Source organism: Anomaloglossus baeobatrachus, chromosome 3 (assembly GCF_048569485.1).
Source record: "Anomaloglossus baeobatrachus isolate aAnoBae1 chromosome 3, aAnoBae1.hap1, whole genome shotgun sequence".
Taxonomy (NCBI): domain Eukaryota; kingdom Metazoa; phylum Chordata; class Amphibia; order Anura; family Aromobatidae; genus Anomaloglossus; species Anomaloglossus baeobatrachus.
This window is the reverse complement of record NC_134355.1, coordinates 509,923,751-509,943,108: the sequence shown is the minus strand read 5'-3', so window position 1 is coordinate 509,943,108 and position 19,358 is coordinate 509,923,751. Positions and strand designations below refer to the sequence as shown.

Genomic DNA, 19,358 nt, shown 5'->3' with positions numbered 1-19,358 from the left:
GCAGGGGGTGGGGCTGGACACTGAGGCCGGGCAGGGGGTGGGGCTGGACACTGAGGCCGGGCAGGGGGCGTTTCTGGACACTGAGGCCGGGCAGGGGGCGTTTCTGGACACTGAGGCCGGGCAGGGGGCGTTTCTGGACACTGAGGCCGGGCAGGGGGCGTTTCTGGACACTGAGGCCGGGCAGGGGGCGTTTCTGGACACTGAGGCCGGGCAGGGAGCGTTTCTGGACACTGAGGCCGGGCAGGGGGCGTTTCTGGACACTGAGGCTGGGCGGTGCCAGCTCTGACTGAGGTTTGGCAACCAAGAATACAGGAAATTGTCATGTTTGTTGGAGCTGAATGTAAACAAGGTGCTGCAGAGAATAAAGGGTGAATTCAAGAGGAACAAAAGTTAGAAAACTAAAAATAACAATGTAGGGGTGATTTATATGACAATACAGCACAGATTAGCTTACAATTTTTTTTGGAGTGTATGTCGGATAACTCCTTTAAGGATAAGCCAGCAATGTTAAAGTAATGGTCAACCTCTTAAGGACATATGCGCACGCCACCTTATAGATGTTGGTGTAGCCGCCAAATTTTCCAAGGCAAAGATGCAGTGTTTTCCCTGAAGCATCTTCGTGAGGGTTTTTTTGTTGTTGTTTTTGCAGTGCACTGGCATTTTTTTTTGTAAGTTCAATTTTAAATATTGAGCAGCTTCAAAACAGAAGTGCCACAAGAATGAACACACTGCTTCTTCTAACTGCTTCCTGACTTTCTAAATCAGGGGTGGGCAACTAATTTTCCCATAGGGCCGCATGAGAAATTGGGATGGTTTTAGAGGGCCGGACTAATATAATTAACTCAGTTCTACCCAATACTGTAGATAGTATATATACTACCCTTCATAAACAAACAGTAAGTTAAATAATACAAAGATGCAATGGAAATATGGAGGTCAATGGGGGGCATAGACATGACTGGGGTCAGTAAGTGGCAGACATTACTGGAGTCAGTGAGGGGCATACACATTACTGGGATCAGTGGGGGCATATACATTACTGGGGTCATTGGGGGGCATACACATTATTGGGGTCAGTAAGTGGCAGACATTACTGGGGTCAGTGGGGGGCATATACATTACTGGGGTCAGTAGAGGACATACACATTACTAGGGCCTGTGGAGCATACATACTGACCCTGATCTCCTGTGGAGCATACATACTGGCCCTGGTGGCCAGTGGAGCATACATACTAACAGTGGCGGCTAGTGGAGCATACATACTGACCATGGTGGCCAATGGAACATACATACTGGCCCTGGTGGCATGTGGAGCATACATACTGACAGTGGTGGCCAGTAGAGCATTAATACTGACAGTGGTGGCCAGTGGAGCATACATACTGACAGTGGTGGCCTGTGGGGCATATGTGAAGCCCCGAGAACGCTGTGTCGGTGCATTACCTTCAGGGACTCCACTCGGCTGGATCTTGTCACTGGTAGGAAATCTTCTATTCTTGTCGTGACGCCACTCTCAGTATTGCGGCCAGTAGGGACCGCCACTGCAGGTTGAGGGTCGCCTGGGGCTGATGGTGTGTGCAGTTAGTTGGAATAGCCTCCTGAGAGTGAGGCAAGCCCCAGGGCCCGGTGTAGGTGCGTAGTACCACAAGGCGCAGAATGACTCAACACAGGCAGGATGTCTTTCAGGGTTTTTACTCACAGTTGATGGCAGGGTGAGTGACCCGGGCGTAGCTGGGATGAACCAAGTGGGAACCAGGTGTCCTTCAGGCTGACTTGTGAGGGTGACTACTAACTCGCCTTCCTTAGCCCTTGGTGGTTTGGGGTAACCCCGACTTTGAGTCCCTATGGGGGTCACCCAGGGAAGATGCTGCAGCCTCTCTCCCCTTCGTTTGCCGTTTGCTTGTCGCCTGGACCAGGCCACTCCAGCTGCTTGCCTCCTGTGACCTATGGGCCCTAACTGTGGCTACGTGGCTGCGGCTTTTGTGGTGTTGTGGCGTGGGCTTTGAGAGCCCCACACCGGCAGGTTTAGCAAAAGAAAGCTGGATCTATCTCCGCTTCGGGATCTGCCGCCCGTTTGGGCCTGGTACTCTCTAGCAGTCTCCTTACTTCCCACTCCGTTGCTCTCTCTCTAGCTGAAGATGGATTTCGGGTAGCACTCCTAGTTGACCGTTCTCCCCCGTCGGTAGCCACTGCGCGGACGCTGTCAGACTACAGCAGCCCACGGGATCTGCTCCTCACTCGAGCTCCCTGGACTCTGCACTGCCTGGCTCACTGCCCCTCCTCTCCTGTTCTTGCCTACGCCACCTAGCAACCAGATTCTCTTACCACACCCCTTGAGAGGAGATGGAGGCTTTTGGCCCCCTCCACTATTCCAGTGAAGGTGAAGGCTTTTCCCCCTCCTGGGATCCCCAGGGGTCCTCTCAAAGGTACATGTGTGAGACCTGATCACTATGCGCCTGTGTACCACACCCCGGTCAGCCTTCTGGATTACCTGTGTTGTACTGTCCCCAGCATGGGTGCAGTACTCAGTGGTGCCTGACCAGGTCAGGGGCGCCACATTCCCCCTTAGTTATCACCAGCACGTCCTCGGGCTGCAAGACAACATTTTAAAATGCATAAAACATTAAAACGTGGTAAAACATTTTAAGACCACCAGCTATCATACATCACCACCCTCCACCCACAAGTCCGTTAACCCACCCAAAACCCTCTCACGTTGGCCGCGCCTTCAGCCACTTCTGGCAGGATGTAGAGGCGGCTTTCATGGGCTGGTGGTCTTCAGGGTATACCTGGCCTGGTGGATCCGCGCCTTCAGCCACTTCTGGCAGGATGTAGAGGCGGCCTCCACAGTTGGTGCTGACCAGGTACCCTCTTTGTGGTGGAGAGCCAGGCCCCATAAACAGGCATGCTCTCTGGTCGCAGGTAAGCCAAGGCCCTATATACGGACGGGCTCCTCCTGGTTGCAGACGAGCCAAGCCCCTAAACAGGCTGACTCTGGTGGTGGTGGTGCCCTCTGGTGTAACTATTTACACTGCGAGAGTTTGTGGCTATAGCCAGTTCATAGCCTTAAGGTTTATGGTTTTCTCACACAAGTTTATGTGGGCACATACTTAAACGTAAACGTTGCAAAACTTCAAACTTTTCAAAACTTTAACTTGCTGCATGCTTTCTTCTTGCTTTATGTGAACTTTGCTCCTGTTTCCTCCTTACCAGGGCTTGGGCCTGTAGGGCTGGGGCATCTGTTACTTCCTGTGCTTTTATCGTCTGTTTCTTGATCCTTTCTTTCCTCTTCTTCAGTGTCTCTGTCTTCATCTTCTGTTGTGACTGCAGGGCTTCTGCAAGGACTTCTAGGACATGGTGCAACATCTAGGGCATACCAGCCTCTTTCTCCCTGATGCATAGTGAACTCCACTGAGTCTCCTATCTTCAAATTTCTTCCAGGGTGTCCTCTGGGCAAATGGGCTCTCACATCCCTTCGATTGACGAAAATCCCTTCCTTCACACCAGGTGATACTATAAAGCCGTATCCTGATTTGAGGCTGAAATCTTCGACAATTCCTCTACGCAGGGGTCCTCTGATCTGGGGTTTGAACCTTCTCAGGAACCGTTTCTCCTCTAGGTCTCTGGCGGTGACTTCGTCTTTCTGCTCAGGAGATTGTGATGTTGGAGGATACTTTGTACTACCGCCTCGGCGCCGTGTCTTGCGGGCTGAATTCTGCGAAGTACAGCTTACAAGCTCCCAGGTGGGGCGGTTGGGCAGGTCTTCTTCAGCAGGAGGTGTCAGGTCTTCCTCGTCCCAGCGGGAATATGGCAGCATCTCCGGCTCTGGGACTAGCACTGCTGCTGGCTCCGGGGGCAACTCCTCAGCTTCTTGCCCTCCTCTCCCCCTTAGTTCTTCGCTGCACTCTGGTCGTGGCAGCGCTGGGGATGAGTGTTCCTCAGCTGGCCCAGGCGGTGGACTCTTCGGCGTGGTTGCCGCAGGGGTTGCCTTAGGGGTGTGCGGAGGGAGCATGTACTGGTCCACCATCTCCTGTGGGAACTTGGCCTCCAGGTCAGCCTTCAGCTGCCAGTATGCGGGGTCCTCACCCACCAGGGATTTCCTAGTAGGGACTTCCTTAGACTGGGGAGCGGTGTCTGCTCTGGCCCTGCAGGCCGGGATAAATGGTGATGTAGTCTTTTCTTGGCGGGCCGCGCAGGGCATCGCTGCGGCGGCCTGGTCTTGGCGGGCCGCGCCTGGCATGGCGGCGGCCTGGTCTGTGCGGGCCGAGCCTGGCGTGGCGGCGGCCTGGATCTGCGTCGCTGTTGCGGCCAGTTCTTGGCGGGCCGGACTGGGCATTGCAGCCGCGGTCTGAATTGGCGTCGCATCCTCAATGGGGTCCGTGCAGGTGGAGCTGGGCGTCGCTGCAGTGATCGGGGCTTGACGGGCCGCACCTGGCGGGGCTGCGGCCTGGTTCAGCATCTCACTTGCGGCTCGGACGAGCGTCGCTGCTGCGGTGGGGTCTTGGCGGACTGGGCTCAGCAAGGTGGCAGCCTGGGTCAGCGTCACACCTGCGGCACGGATGAGTATCGCCGTGGCAGTCGGACCTTTGCGGGCCAGGCGGGGTGTCGCTGCGGCGGCCTGGATTTGGCGGGCCGCACCTAGCGTGGCTGCGGCCTCGCTCAGCGTCGCCGCGCCAGGCGCCTCTTCTGGGACCGCGGTCGTAGCAGCAGGGGTCGGAGCACTTGCGCTGGCCGGGGCAACTCTGGACTCACCCATCGGTGGCACCATCGGGATCTGAGTCGTCGCCGCTCGATCTGGCATGCGTCGCGCGGCTCCCTCCTCGTAGGTCCGAACCGCCTCAGCCATCTCCAGAAGCTCCGTGCGTCCCTCACTGAGCTGTCGTATAATCCTGGCCTCCAGCTGATCGCAGAAGATAGCAAGCTCCCGGCACCACCAGGCAGCAGAGCCTGGTTCTGGGTATCCACGTCTGGACTCCATTTCTTCTCTCTGCAGCAGCAGGCTTGTGGTTCCCTTTCCTTCCCGCCGTCTCCGGACGCTTCCGCTCTCTTCACAAGCGAGGTCAGAACTCTGCAGGGGATCTCTGGGTAGCCACACCTCTTCGTGGGCGGTAACTTCTTCCAGCGCGGGCTGCTGTTGTTTTTCAGCGCGCTTTTCATGGTGGCAATATGGCGGCGCTTCCAATTTTCCAAGCGGACCGCCCAGGCACATGGTCACCTGTCTGAACAGGTCTAGTCCTTATCCTGTTCGTGACGCCAGATGTGAAGCCCCGAGAACGCTGTGTCGGTGCATTACCTTCAGGGACTCCACTCGGCTGGATCTTGTCACTGGTAGGAAATCTTCTATTCTTGTCGTGACGCCACTCTCAGTATTGCGGCCAGTAGGGACCGCCACTGCAGGTTGAGGGTCGCCTGGGGCTGATGGTGTGTGCAGTTAGTTGGAATAGCCTCCTGAGAGTGAGGCAAGCCCCAGGGCCCGGTGTAGGTGCGTAGTACCACAAGGCGCAGAATGACTCAACACAGGCAGGATGTCTTTCAGGGTTTTTACTCACAGTTGATGGCAGGGTGAGTGACCCGGGCGTAGCTGGGATGAACCAAGTGGGAACCAGGTGTCCTTCAGGCTGACTTGTGAGGGTGACTACTAACTCGCCTTCCTTAGCCCTTGGTGGTTTGGGGTAACCCCGACTTTGAGTCCCTATGGGGGTCACCCAGGGAAGATGCTGCAGCCTCTCTCCCCTTCGTTTGCCGTTTGCTTGTCGCCTGGACCAGGCCACTCCAGCTGCTTGCCTCCTGTGACCTATGGGCCCTAACTGTGGCTACGTGGCTGCGGCTTTTGTGGTGTTGTGGCGTGGGCTTTGAGAGCCCCACACCGGCAGGTTTAGCAAAAGAAAGCTGGATCTATCTCCGCTTCGGGATCTGCCGCCCGTTTGGGCCTGGTACTCTCTAGCAGTCTCCTTACTTCCCACTCCGTTGCTCTCTCTCTAGCTGAAGATGGATTTCGGGTAGCACTCCTAGTTGACCGTTCTCCCCCGTCGGTAGCCACTGCGCGGACGCTGTCAGACTACAGCAGCCCACGGGATCTGCTCCTCACTCGAGCTCCCTGGACTCTGCACTGCCTGGCTCACTGCCCCTCCTCTCCTGTTCTTGCCTACGCCACCTAGCAACCAGATTCTCTTACCACACCCCTTGAGAGGAGATGGAGGCTTTTGGCCCCCTCCACTATTCCAGTGAAGGTGAAGGCTTTTCCCCCTCCTGGGATCCCCAGGGGTCCTCTCAAAGGTACATGTGTGAGACCTGATCACTATGCGCCTGTGTACCACACCCCGGTCAGCCTTCTGGATTACCTGTGTTGTACTGTCCCCAGCATGGGTGCAGTACTCAGTGGTGCCTGACCAGGTCAGGGGCGCCACACATACGACAGTGGTGGGCTGTGGAGCATACATACTGACAGTGGTGGCCTGTGGGGCATATATACTGACAGTGGTGACCTGTGGGGCATACATACTGACAGTGGTGGCCTGTGGGGCATACATACTGACAGTGGTGGCCTGTGGGGCATACATACTGACAGTGGTGGCCTGTGGGGCATATATACTGACAGTGGTGACCTGTGGGGCATACATACTGACAGTGGTGGCCTGTGGGGCATACATACTGACAGTGGTGGCCTGTGGGGCATACATACTGACAGTGGTGACCTGTGGGGCATACATACTGACAGTGGTGGCCTGTGGGGCATACATACTGACAGTGGTGGCCTGTGGGGCATACATACTGACAGTGGTGGCCTGTGGGGCATACATACTGACAGTGGTGGCCTGTGGGGCATACATACTGACAGTAGTGGCCTGTGGGGCATACATTTTGATAGTGGTGGCCTGTGGGGCATACATACTGGCCCTGGGGGTGCTGAGGGCACAGGCTGACAGCACTGCAGCAGCAGAGTCTGAGGGCTCAATTGGCTGCCTTCTCTGAGTCACCTGTGTGTCTGCTTCCTCTATTGCAGGCACAGGGGGACCTGAGAAGACACAAGTGCTGCTTCCCTGCTCTCTCCTCCTGCAGGCACACTGCACTATCCTTCTGCACTCACACTGCCCTCCTCTCCTGCAGGCACACTGCTCTCTCCCTGCTGCTACTGGTTCACATTACCTCAGTTGCAGAACAGACGTTTTTGAAGTGGCTGCTGTGGAGATGAGAAGGTCCCATGTGAGGATCCTGAATAGAAGGGGCAGGCAAAGGGAGCATGGCCAGCATCGAGAGAGCAGCAAGAGGGGACAAAGAAGGCATCCGAGGAGTGTGTGTCCAGCATTGAGGGGGCGTGGACGACAGAAAAAGGGAGAAAAAGGGGCGTGTCTAGCAGCATAGATGCCATGGAAGGCATCCACGGACTGTGACCAGCATCCAGAGGGGCATAACTGGCAGCAAGAGGGGGTGTGACTGGCAGAGTGGGGGCGTGGCAGCTGCTTATCACTGCACTGCGGGCTACATAGCTCCCGGCAGTGAGAGCGGGGCATAAAATCGTAGATCAGGCCACGCCTCCAACTCTCCCTTGCCCAGGTCTGTTCTAAATGGTTAAAATAAGTGACAAAGGACAGAACATATGCACAGCAAGTAGTTTTTACATTGCTGTGCATTGTGTTCAATCTTTGTAGCACTTCTTTAGCCCTGGTTTCAGGACTTGTGGAATTGGCCTGAAAACGAGTTTGTGCTTACAGGTAGGTAACTTGTCAGTCGATTAATGCTGCCCAAACCACAGGCAGCATCAATCATAGCCTGTCTACTCATTCACAGAGATATGTGTTATTCTGAAGTATTGCAGAAAAAAGAGACAGTTTTCCCCATGTGTGTCCATAAAGAGAAGTCTGTCAATCACCTGGAGATGGGCAGGGAGACGTCAGCAAGGGGCAGTGCCTGATTAGACTTGTCTATTGCTATGGTCTCCAGCTATCACTTCAAAGATGTTTTCTCTGAAATGCCGAAACAGAGCGCAGCCAAAGTCAAGGGTCCTCAAAGTCCTGAGAGTCCCTATACTATATTCAAAAAATTCATAGAAAAGAACAGGAATTCATAAAACATTACAGAAAAAAAAAGACAGCCTTCCTTACCGACACCAGATCACAGTACCAAAAGCACTACAGGATGCATCAGACCCCCATGATAAAGGTGGGGGCAGCATAGGTGCAAAATACTGATGAAACAACCACTTACAAACCTACCATTCATGGAGGGTGTGGCTGGCTAGAATAACAAATGCACAGAGATGAGGCTTGTATAGGGCGCCTGTCACACAGATACGTGTGATGCACAGTGTCTAGATTGCAGTCTATTGATGACACCCACACCATTAGATGAGGTGAGCTGCCTAGCACTTTATATAAGTGCACCCCACAGGATAGACACCCCAATTTACCCAGCCAACACTAAAGGGTTTGGCTTCATCCTGCATAAAGATGGAAGAATGTGCAGTAAAAAGATGAACAAGATATTTAAAGTACATGAGGTATTTAGTCAATTGAGCTGATCAGACTTCTACACATTTTGGTGTGAAAAACTGTATGGTATTTGTATGTATAGGAGTCCAGTGGGCAGTCCTATAGAGCAACTGGCAATCTTCGGGGTATGACAGTACATAGAAAGATATTTGTCACTAGTAGGATCAACACTGCACTCGAATACATGCAAACATCAAGGATTTCAAGTATAAAATCCAAGTTATACTGAATCTTCTACAATAAACCTACATATACAGTGGGTATGGTAAATATTCAGACCCCATTAAATATTTCACTTTGTTTCGTTGCAGCCATTTAGTAAATTCAAAAAAGTTCATTTTTGTTCTCATTAATGTACACTCTGCACCCCATCTTGACAGAAAAAAAAACAGAAATGTAGAATTTTTTCCACATTTTTAAACAAGAAAAACTGAAATATCACATGGTTATAAGTATTCAGACCCTTTGTTCAGACACTCATATTTGTCACATGCTGTCTATTTCCTTGTGCTCCTCCTTGAGATGGTTCTACTCCTTCATTGGAGTCAAGCTGTGTTTAATTAAACTGATAGGACTTGATTTGGAAAGGCACACACCTGTCTATATAAGACCTCACAGCTCACAGTACATGTCTGACCAAATGAGAATCATGAGGTCAAAAGAACTGTCCAAGGACCTCAGAGACAGAATTGTGGCAAGGCACAGATCTGGTTAAGGTTACAAAAACATATCTGCAGTACTCTTAAGAGCACAGTGGCCTCCATAATAATTAAACGGAAGAAGTTTGGGACCACCAGAACTCTTCCTAGACCTGGCCGTCCAGCTAAACTGAGCAATCGTGGGAGAAGAGCCTTGGTGAGAGAGGTAACGAAAACCCCAAGATCATTGTGGCTGAGCTCCAGAGATGCAGTAAGGAAATGGAAATAAGTTGCACAAAATCAACTATCACTGCAGCCCCCCACCATTCGGGCCTTGAGCAGAGTGGCCCAACGGAAGCCTCTCCTCAGTGCTAGACATATGAAAGTCTCATAGAGTTGGCAAAAAAAAACACATGAAGGACTCCCAGACTATGAGAAATAAGATTCTCTGGTCTGATTAGACACAGATAGATCTTTTTGGTGACAATTCTAAGCGGTATGTTTGGAGAAAACTAGGTACCTCCTCACAGTGAAACATGGTGGTGGCAGCATCATGCCAGGGGGGTATTTTTCAGCTACAGGGACAGAACAACTGGTTGAAATTGAAAGAAAGATGAATGTGGCCAAGTACAGAGATATCCTGGAAGAAAACCCCTTCCAGAGTGCTCTGGACCTCAGACTTGACCAAAGGTTCACCTTCCAACAAGACAATGACCCTAAGTACACAGCTAAAATAACAAAGGAGTGGCTTCAGAACAACTCTGTGACTATTCTTGACTGGCCCAGCCAGAGCCCTGACCTAAAACTAATTGAGCATCTCTGGAGAGACCTGAAAATGGCTGTCCACCAACGTTCACCATCCAACCTGATGGATCTGGAGAGGATCTGCAAAGAAGAATGGCAGAGGAACCCCAAATCCAGATGTGAAAAACTTGTTGCATCATTCCCAAGAAGACTCATGGCAGTACTAGCTCAAAAGGGTGCTTCTACTCACTACTGAGCAAAGGGTCTGAATACTTATGACCACGTGATATTTCAGTTTTTCTTTTTATAAAATTTGCAAATCTACATTTCTGGGTTTTTTTCTGTCAAGATGGGGTGCAGAGTGTACATTAATGAGAAAAAAAAATAACTTTTTTTTAATTTACCAAATGACTGCAATGAAGATTTAAAGGGGTCTGAATACTTTCCATACCCACTGTAATTCAGATTATCCTCTACACTGCTTACCACAGATTGGACAGCATGCTGTGACCCACTTGATGGACAGAATTTAAGACATTAGCCATTCAGACTGCACACAGATGTCTTCTGAGTGCAGCCCAATATATACTAGCACATACAATAGAGAAGATGGAGAAATTAATCTCTCCATCTTCTCCTCACCTGTGTTCCGAATCTCAACTGCGGAAGATTTGGATCACAGTAAAATGACACTTGGGTCACACTCGCAGCAGAGTTGTGCTGAATGTCATTGCATAAGTCATCCAATTCTCTTACATGAGACAATATTCACTAGTGTGAGCGAACTCTTAGGGGTACTTTGCACACTACGACATCGCAGGTGCGATGTCGGTATGGTCAAATCGAAAGTGAAGCACATCCGGCGTCGCTGTCGACATCGCAGTATGTGAATCCTTTTACATTCGATTAACGAGCGCAAAAGCGTTGTTATCGTATGATCGGTGTAGGGTCCGACATTTCCATAATTTCGCAGCAGCGACGGTACGATGTTGTTCCTCGTTCCAGCAGGCAGCACACATCGCTGTGTGTGAAGCCGTAGGAGCGAGGAACATCACCTTACCTGCGTCCACCGGCTACGCGGAAGGAAGGAGGTGGGCGGGATGTTTATGTCCCGCTCATCTCTGCCCCTCCGCTTCTATTGGACGCCTGCCATGTGACGTCGCTGTGACACCGCACGACCCGCCCCCTTAAGAAGGAGGCGGTTCGCCGGCCAGAGCGACGTCGCAGGGCAGGTAAGTGCATGTGAAGCTGCCGTAACGATAATGTTCGCTACGGCAGCTATCACAAGATATCGCTTCTGCGACGGGGGCGGTAACTATCACACTCGGCGCCGCAGCATCGGCTAGCGATGTCGTAGTGTGCAAAGTACCCCTTAGAAGGATTACTCCAATCACACTTATCCCAATCACTAACTTTCATATGTAAATCAGGTTTTTATAAAGTTTACCTACAGATACTACAGCAACCAAACCAGAGAGACCCATCTGATATGAGCTGCTTGGACCATTTTTACCTACAAAATCCATACTTAGTTGGGTTGCTTCAATCAAAGCCAATATCCCTAAACTTACCTAGAGATACAGAAAACAACTGATCATATGAAGTAGCATTATATCAGACATTTTCTTTGAAGCTATTCCTTGGGGAACTTGCAGTCACATCCTCCGCCAATGCTTGAGGAGGCCCACAATCCCTTTGACCATGAAAAGACCAGTGCTGTAAATTATGTAGATTTTCCACAACAGAGATGCATAAGGCCACAAAAGCTCAGATTTTTGCATAGAAAATCATTAATTGATAATATCTAAAAGACAGATGTAATATTTCCAGCAATATGCTAGTAGTGACTACAATGCAGTGTTTTATTATGTAGTCAGCTGTCCCTGGCCGGATAACAATTGGAGATATAAAGCTGTTTTTATGGGTGTGCATCATTAGACTCAAATGACTTTTGAGCATAAAAACTATACACCCGATGAACCAAACTAATCCTTGGTGTACCCAATTATGCTCGCATGACAGCACTTCTTTTTGCCAAGCCTTGCTATTTTGAGGGCAAAGGCTTGGTATGGCTGAACGTTAGTTCATGCAGTTCTGCCCAGGGTGTCCCTTGTTCATGGCAGCCACCAGAATGTTCCCAGCGTGTCCTGTGAGGATGGTAATCTTGTGTGAGGCAGTGACCTGTCCATAATGTGATTATGTTAGTGAGGACAGGGCTCCATGTGACAGGGACAATGTCACAATGTGAGAAAAGAGGAGGTAAACAGAAAGTCACAGTCTGAGAATGCTATAGGGAGAGGTAAAGGATAAATAAGGAATGGATGAAAACCACAAAATAACACGTGATAGAACATTTTGGATACAGCAAGTTCTGATAAACAACTGTGACTTTTAGAAAGTAAAAGTGATAATGTGAAGCCAAACTCTGTCAAATCCTAAAAACATTAGGTCCGACTACAATTCAAGACAATATCTACCAAAATCCCGTGACTCTCATAGATGCCTAGGAAGCTGAGATACGGAGTATTGTTGGTGGCTTCCTTATTACATGGAGTCAATTTACTTTTATCCATACCAACTTGCGACATGGGGGAAACTTGGTGTTTCATTTTCTCTAAAAAAAAAAGTGCTACTGCCCAAAGACCCCATAAACACTCAGAACTCAATCGGAGACTTGACAACCATCTGATGTATGGTGTCCTCACAATTCTCCTTTGACAGATGATGTCAGAAGAAAGATTATGCACAGGAGTGGAGTGTGGGGAGGGTGGTACAAAATATATCTGAGTTGGCTTCTAACTAGTACTAGAGATGGGAGGACTCGCAGAAAACCGGGACAGGCGGGTCCCTGCTAATTTTTTAAATACCGATTCCGGTCCGGTATCCGGTACCCATATAAGTCTATGGGAACTAAAATCTGGAGATTGAAAATGTTGATGGAAGGGATGCATGCGTCTAGATCGTGCACTGATAATAACGGTAGATGCTAGAATGTACCGGCTCCTTCCAGGTATGATGTAATTTGTCACGTGATGGGGGTGCATGTTCAAAATGCAGCCCGGCTTAGAATAAACATTCTTTTTCTAAGTCCACATGGGCATGTGGAGTTGTTTATAATAGAAGCGGGGATCAGGGGGTAAGACCCCTAGATGGAGGAGGATGAGCAGATCTCTGTGCCCGCGATGATGTGTCCTTCTCTGCTTATCCTGAGCCTCCTGCTTCATGTAGAAGGAGGCTGAGGATGAGCGCAATGTGTTCTTCTCTGCTCATCCTGAACATCCTACTTCATGAATCATAATTTTGACCCACAGACAGCACCTGTCATTGGATGCAGGCTTACATTGTCACACAGGCTGAGGGCACGTCTGACTGCAACTGTGCTGCCCCCGTGTCAGCAGCCGAGCTGCTTGGATCCGAGTTCTCAGTGGCTCGAAGGTCTCCGGACCCGCGGGACGTGCGGCCACTCAAATGAAGGGGGTATTTACAAGGGAGATAAAGAGTTTGTGACGCCACCTGTGGTGTATGGTAATTTCGGAAGTACCGCCGCTACCGCTGGGAGTACCCGTGCTGATGGAGTGGGGCAGCAAGGTGTTGTAACCCTCCACGGGTAGAGGGGAGAAGCCCCGGGACTCAGTGTTTGGGGAAATGATATGAGGCGAAGGGGGTCACTCTGGTACTCACTCAGTCCATTAAGCAGACACCGACAACTGGTAAAACAAGTCTCTGGACACCGCTGCTGCTGAGGGGAGCTAGTTCGGGTCCCGTCCCCAATGGTGTTGCCTAGGGATCCGTGACCTGCCTCCTGGCACTAAGTTTACTTCTCTGGTGGTCCTGGTAGTGTGAAACTTGCCGAGTCCCGTTCCCCACCATGGCTAAAGGGTGCTTTACATGCTTGCAACATCGTTAACGATATATCATCGGGGTCACGTCGTTAGTGACACACATCCGGCAACGTTAGCGACATCGCAGCATGTGACACGTAGGAGCAACGATCAACGCTCGCAAAAATGTCAAAAAATCGTTGATCGTTGACACGTTGCTCCTTTTCATAATATCGTTGGTGGTGCATGCTGCTGGTTGTTCGTTGTTCCTGCGGCATCACACATCGCTATGTGTGACACCGCAGGAACGATGAACATCTCCTTACCTGCGTCCACCGGCAATAAGGAAGGAAGGAGGTGTGCGAGATATTCCGCCCGCTCATCTCCGCCCCTCCGTTTCTATTGAACGACTGCCGTGTGATGTCGCAGTGATGCCGCACGAACCGCCCACTTAGACAGGAGGCGGTTTGCCGGCCACAGCGACGTCGCAGGGAAAGTAAGTCCGTGTGATGGGTGTAAGCGATGTTGTGCACCACGGGCAGCGATTTGCCCGTGACGCACAACCGACGGGAGTGGGTACGATCACTAGCAATCTCGCTAGCGAGATCGCAGCATGTAAAGTGCCCTTAAGTGTGGGAGCTTGCTCTCAGGGCTCACGCTTGGGATTTTCTGGACCGTTTTAAATGGAAAGTCCTATCCCCCTCGTTGTGCTAGTGCCTCAATTTTGGAGCGGTTGGGAATGAATCTTGAAGGCTCCGTTCTCCTCGGGTAACTTATCGGGTTGCCTGAAGCTACTACCCGACCTAGGGTCCACGTACCCCGTCGTGCCTCGATCCCGGACCGGTGATGGTGCAAGGTCGCCGGCTGTCCTCCTCGACAGATCTGTGCCCCTTGCCATGATCCCCTGCGACCGGGGGTCTGACTCCTCTAGGCCCAGACCACCGTCTGCAACCTAGACAGTTTTCCAGGAGCCCCGCTCCCGACCTCCTCTTCCTTCCACTACTCAGTCTACTCGTTCTTTGACACTCATCACCTCCCCTCTCCAACCCCCCCAGATGGGGCGACTATATTCTACTCAAGCCGTCCACTGGTGTGTTTGGTAGGTGTGGTGCAGGGTGTGTCTAGGATTTGATTCGCTGATGGAGGCAATACCATATGGTTAATGACCCAAAACCAAAAAGGAGGTGGACACTGAACGGGAGGGCAGATTGTGCAATACCCTGTGACGACCCGATAGTCCAGGGCCGTCACACAACCAATCACAGATGCCAGGACAGCTGGTGGGCGGGGAAAGCAGGGAAAGCAGTGCACATGTATGAGCAATGATGAGTGGCACAGGAAGCCTGCAGGAGCAGTGTACAGCCACGCGGGAGCAGCATACAGCTGCGCCAGAGCCTCGGTAAGCATTAAGCGCTTGCTTCATTTTTATTTTCTTTATTTTTTTCCTTTAATTTCTCGCGTGTTGGATCCGGATCAAATACGGAATCCCGGGCCTGGGTACGGTATCCTGGCACCTTTGAAACTGCGCGGATCTGGACTCTTAGGCGGGCTTTGCACACTACGACATCGCAGGTGCGATGTCGGTGGGGTCAAATTGAAAGTGACGCACATCCGGCATCGCATGCGACATCGCAGTGTGTAAAGCCTAGATGGTACGATTAACGAGCGCAAAAGCGTCGTAATCGTATCATCAGTGCAGCGTTGGTGTAATCCATAATTACGCTGACGCGATGGTCCAATGTTGTTCCTCGCTCCTGCGGCAGCACACATCGCTGTGTGTGAAGTCGCAGGAGCGAGGAACATTTCCTACCGGCGTCACCGCGGCCTCCGTAGGTTATGCAGAAGGAAGGCGACGACCCGCCCCTTAATAAGGAGGCGGGTCGCCGGCCAGACCGACGGTCGCAGGGTAGGTGAGTGCATGTGAAGCCGGCGTAGCGATAATTTTCGCTACGCCAGTTTCACAAGATATTGTACCTGCGACGGGGGCAGGGACTATCGCGTGCGACATCGCAGCATCGGCTTGCGATGTCTCAACGTGCAAAGCCCGCCTTAGAGTCCGGGTCCACCCATCACTACTCCTGACCTAGATGATCATGTTTACAACTATGGTGACAACCCCCCAATCAGAGTGAGCATGGGGGAACCTCAGCAGATGACAATACGGTTACTAAAATGAAATCACTATACGACAATCAAGACCGCCATACAGTGACAATAGACTATAGAGGTTAATACCAGTTCAGCAGAACATGTGAGAGATTACAGTACAGTTATATGTAGAGATTTACAGCTGATGTCCTTCCTACTATTATTATTTTTTTTTTTATTTCCAAAAATGTATTGGGAGAACTACAAAAAAAAAATATGGAACGCTTCACGAATTTGCGTGTCATCCTTGTGCAGGGACCAGCTAATCTTCTCTGTATGGTTCCATTTTTAATATTTGTGCTGCCGAAGCAAGCACAACTGATGTCCTTTCTGATGGAGTTCACTTTCTCGTCTTTTCCTTCTGGTTCCGACCAATATTACAAACTATTTCCAGCCATAACTCGTCTGCAGAGTATACAACAAAAACATGTTTGACTCCTCACATTTCCAGCAACTTTTCCATCTATTCCCAATCTGCACAAACTTTTCAATGTACTTGTGCCGCCCCCGTGCCAGCAGCTGGGCTGCTCGGGTCCGGATCCGCAGGGTGGCTCGAGGGATCTTCCAGACCCGGCGGTCACGCGGACACTTAGAATAAAAAGGGGACGTATTTGTACGGGATTTACCGTAATCACTGTGTGATGCCACCCACGATGTGTGGTGAGATGTGGCACCACCGCTGCTGTTATGGGGTACCCGGGAGCGATGGGATGGCAGCTGAATATTAACCCCTCCGTGGGTAGGGATGGATGCCCCGGGGCCCAGTGTCTCTGTGTTGAGGATGGTGATTGCAGGGGCCGGCGCGCCCGGTCAGACCGGGGGATGTTAGTTTACTCACGATTGAATAAATCACACAAGTCCAATGGTAAACCAAGGTGCTGGTGGCCGGCCGCCGCGACCGGGTGTATTTTGGTCCATCACCCGGGGTGATGGTCTGTGTCACTTTCCTCTGCACTGTTTTCGGTGTGGTGGACTTCCGGGTGTGGAACACGGGAGTCCACTCCCGGTACTTTTGTTGGGAGCCTTGCCCGCTGACGCTGGCCCTTGGGATCTACCGGGCCCTGGCGGATGCCCTATCCCCCACAGTGGGCTGTTGTCTGCTTTTGGAACTTTGGTTGGGACAGGACCTAAAATCCTGCCCTCAATTGGTTAATTAGCTAGGCCGTTGGTTCCGGTCCTGGCTTCAGGGTCCAAGTACCCCATCTGTGCATGGTTTCCGGGTCGGTTCTACGGTGTCGTTACCGGCAGGGTCCAACCCTGCCCCGGTCCACCTCGGATCTACAGCTGCCATCTTCCCGTCTCCTGACAGACACGGACTACCATCTGCCACCTAGCCAGTAGGCCGGAGCTCCAACTCCGACGCCTTTGCTCTCTGGCTTCCACTTTCCTTTCTCCTCTCCTCCTTCTCCTCTCCACTCTCTCAACTCCACTGCACTCAACTCTTAACTGAACTGAACTCTTTTCCCACCCCGGGTTCTCCAGACCCCAAGGTGGGCATTCTCCATCCGCCTGGTCCCACCCACTGGTGTGCCTTTCCTTCCCTTGGGGGGTGACTAGGGTTTTTGTTTGGCATAATGTAACCTGGTAAGGGATGGTGTTATGCGGGGGCCTACTCTGTGTGACCGCCTGGCGGCGCCAGGGCATCACATACTGATAACCAGGCGGAAGAGTCCCAGTGGGCCCCATAAACACGCAGACACACACACACATACACAGATACGTATTATGTATATGTAAATATACATATTTAAAGACAAACTCACAAAATACATATAAACAGACAAATCTATACAGTCATATACACTGATATACATAGATACACATCATATATGCCTACAGACAGACACACACAGCTCTGCTGCATACATACAGAGACACACACTGCTCTCCTGCATACATACAGAGACACACACACTGCTCTGCTGCATACATACGGACAGACACACACACTGCTGCTGCATACATACATACAGACACACACATACTGCTCTGCTGCATACATACACACAGACACAGCTCTGCTGCATACATACAGACACACACAGCTCTGCTGCATACATACAGACACACACTGCTCTGCTGCATACATACAGACACACACTGCTCTGCTGCATACATACAGACACACTCACACTGCTCCGGCAGCTTTTACTCTTTTGAAAAAGCCGGCTGCTCATTATTCAATCTCGTATTCACTGCTTCCCGTGCCCACCGACGCCTATGTTGGTTGCAGTCAGACCCGCCCCCATGCTGAGTTACAGCTGTCTCACTGCAACCAATCACAGCGGCCGGTGGGCGGGTCTATATCGTGCAGTACAATAAATAAATTAAAAAATAACGGCGTGCGGTCCCCCCCAATTTTGATACCAGCCAAGGTAAAGCCACACGACTGAAGGCTGGTATTCTCAGGATGGGAAGCCCCACGTTATAGGAAGCACCCCAGCCTAAAAATATTAGCCAGCAGCCGCCCGGAATTGCCGCATACATTAGATGCGACAGTCCCGGGACTCAACCCGGCTCATCCCGAATTGCCCTGGTACGGTGGCAATTGAGGTAATAAGGAGTTAATGGCAGCAGCCCATAGCTGCCACTAAGTCCTAGGTTAATCATGGCAGACGTCTCCCCGAGATACCTTCCATGATTAACCTGTAAGTGAAAATAAATAAACACATACACCCGAAAAAATCCTTTATTTGGAATAAAAGACAAAAAACAGCCTCTTTCACCACTTTATTAAAATCCCCAAATACTCCTCCAGGTGCAGTGTAATCCACACGAGGTCCCGCATCCAGCTCTGCTACATGAAGCTGACAGGAGCGGCCATAGAACACTGCCACACCTGTGAGCTACAGGCAGCAACTGAAGTGAATCGCGCTGTCGGCGGGGACGCCACTGAGGTAATGCCTGTGTGCGTGTGCGGTGATGATGGGTGCGGTAGTGCCGGTGTGTGTGCGGTGATGATGAGGGCTGTAGTGTCAGGATGTGTGCGGGGATGTCGGGATGTGTGCGGGAATGTCGGCGGTAATGTCGGGATGTGTGCGGTGATGATGTGGGCGGTAATGTCGGGATGTGTGCGGTGAAGATGTGGGCGGTAATGTCGGGATGTGTGCGGTGAAGATGTGGGCGGTAATGTCGGGATGTGTGGGGTGATGTCGGGATGTGTGCAGTGATGTCGGGAGGTGTGCGTTGATGTCGGGAGGTGTGCGTTGATGTCGGGAGGTGTGCGGTGATGTCGGGATGTGTGCGGTGATGTCGGGATGTGTGGGGTGATGTCGGGATGTGTGCGGTGATGTCGGGATGTGTACGGTAATGTGGGATGTGTACGGTCACGGTGATGTCGGGGACAGCAGAACTGAAGGAGAGTGGGCAGGGCCCGGGGCAGCTGAAGTGACGAGGCCGAGTGGGCCCCCCCAGCTCTCCAGGGCCCCGGAATTTGCCCGGGTATGCCGGGTGCTGACGCCGGCCCTGCTGATAACCCAATGCTGCTGCCAAATTTGTCCATTAACGAATCGGCTGTG

The 19,358-nt window shown here is 51.4% G+C and overlaps 1 non-coding gene across 1 annotated transcript; it reads right to left on the bottom strand.

Moving 5' to 3' along the window:
* Nucleotides 1-16,050: 16,050 nt before the first annotated feature.
* On the bottom strand, nt 16,051-16,156 carry LOC142297903 (U6 spliceosomal RNA). Its single transcript, XR_012752167.1, has one exon. It is a non-coding gene; the product is annotated as a U6 spliceosomal RNA (small nuclear RNA).
* Nucleotides 16,157-19,358: the final 3,202 nt, after the last annotated feature.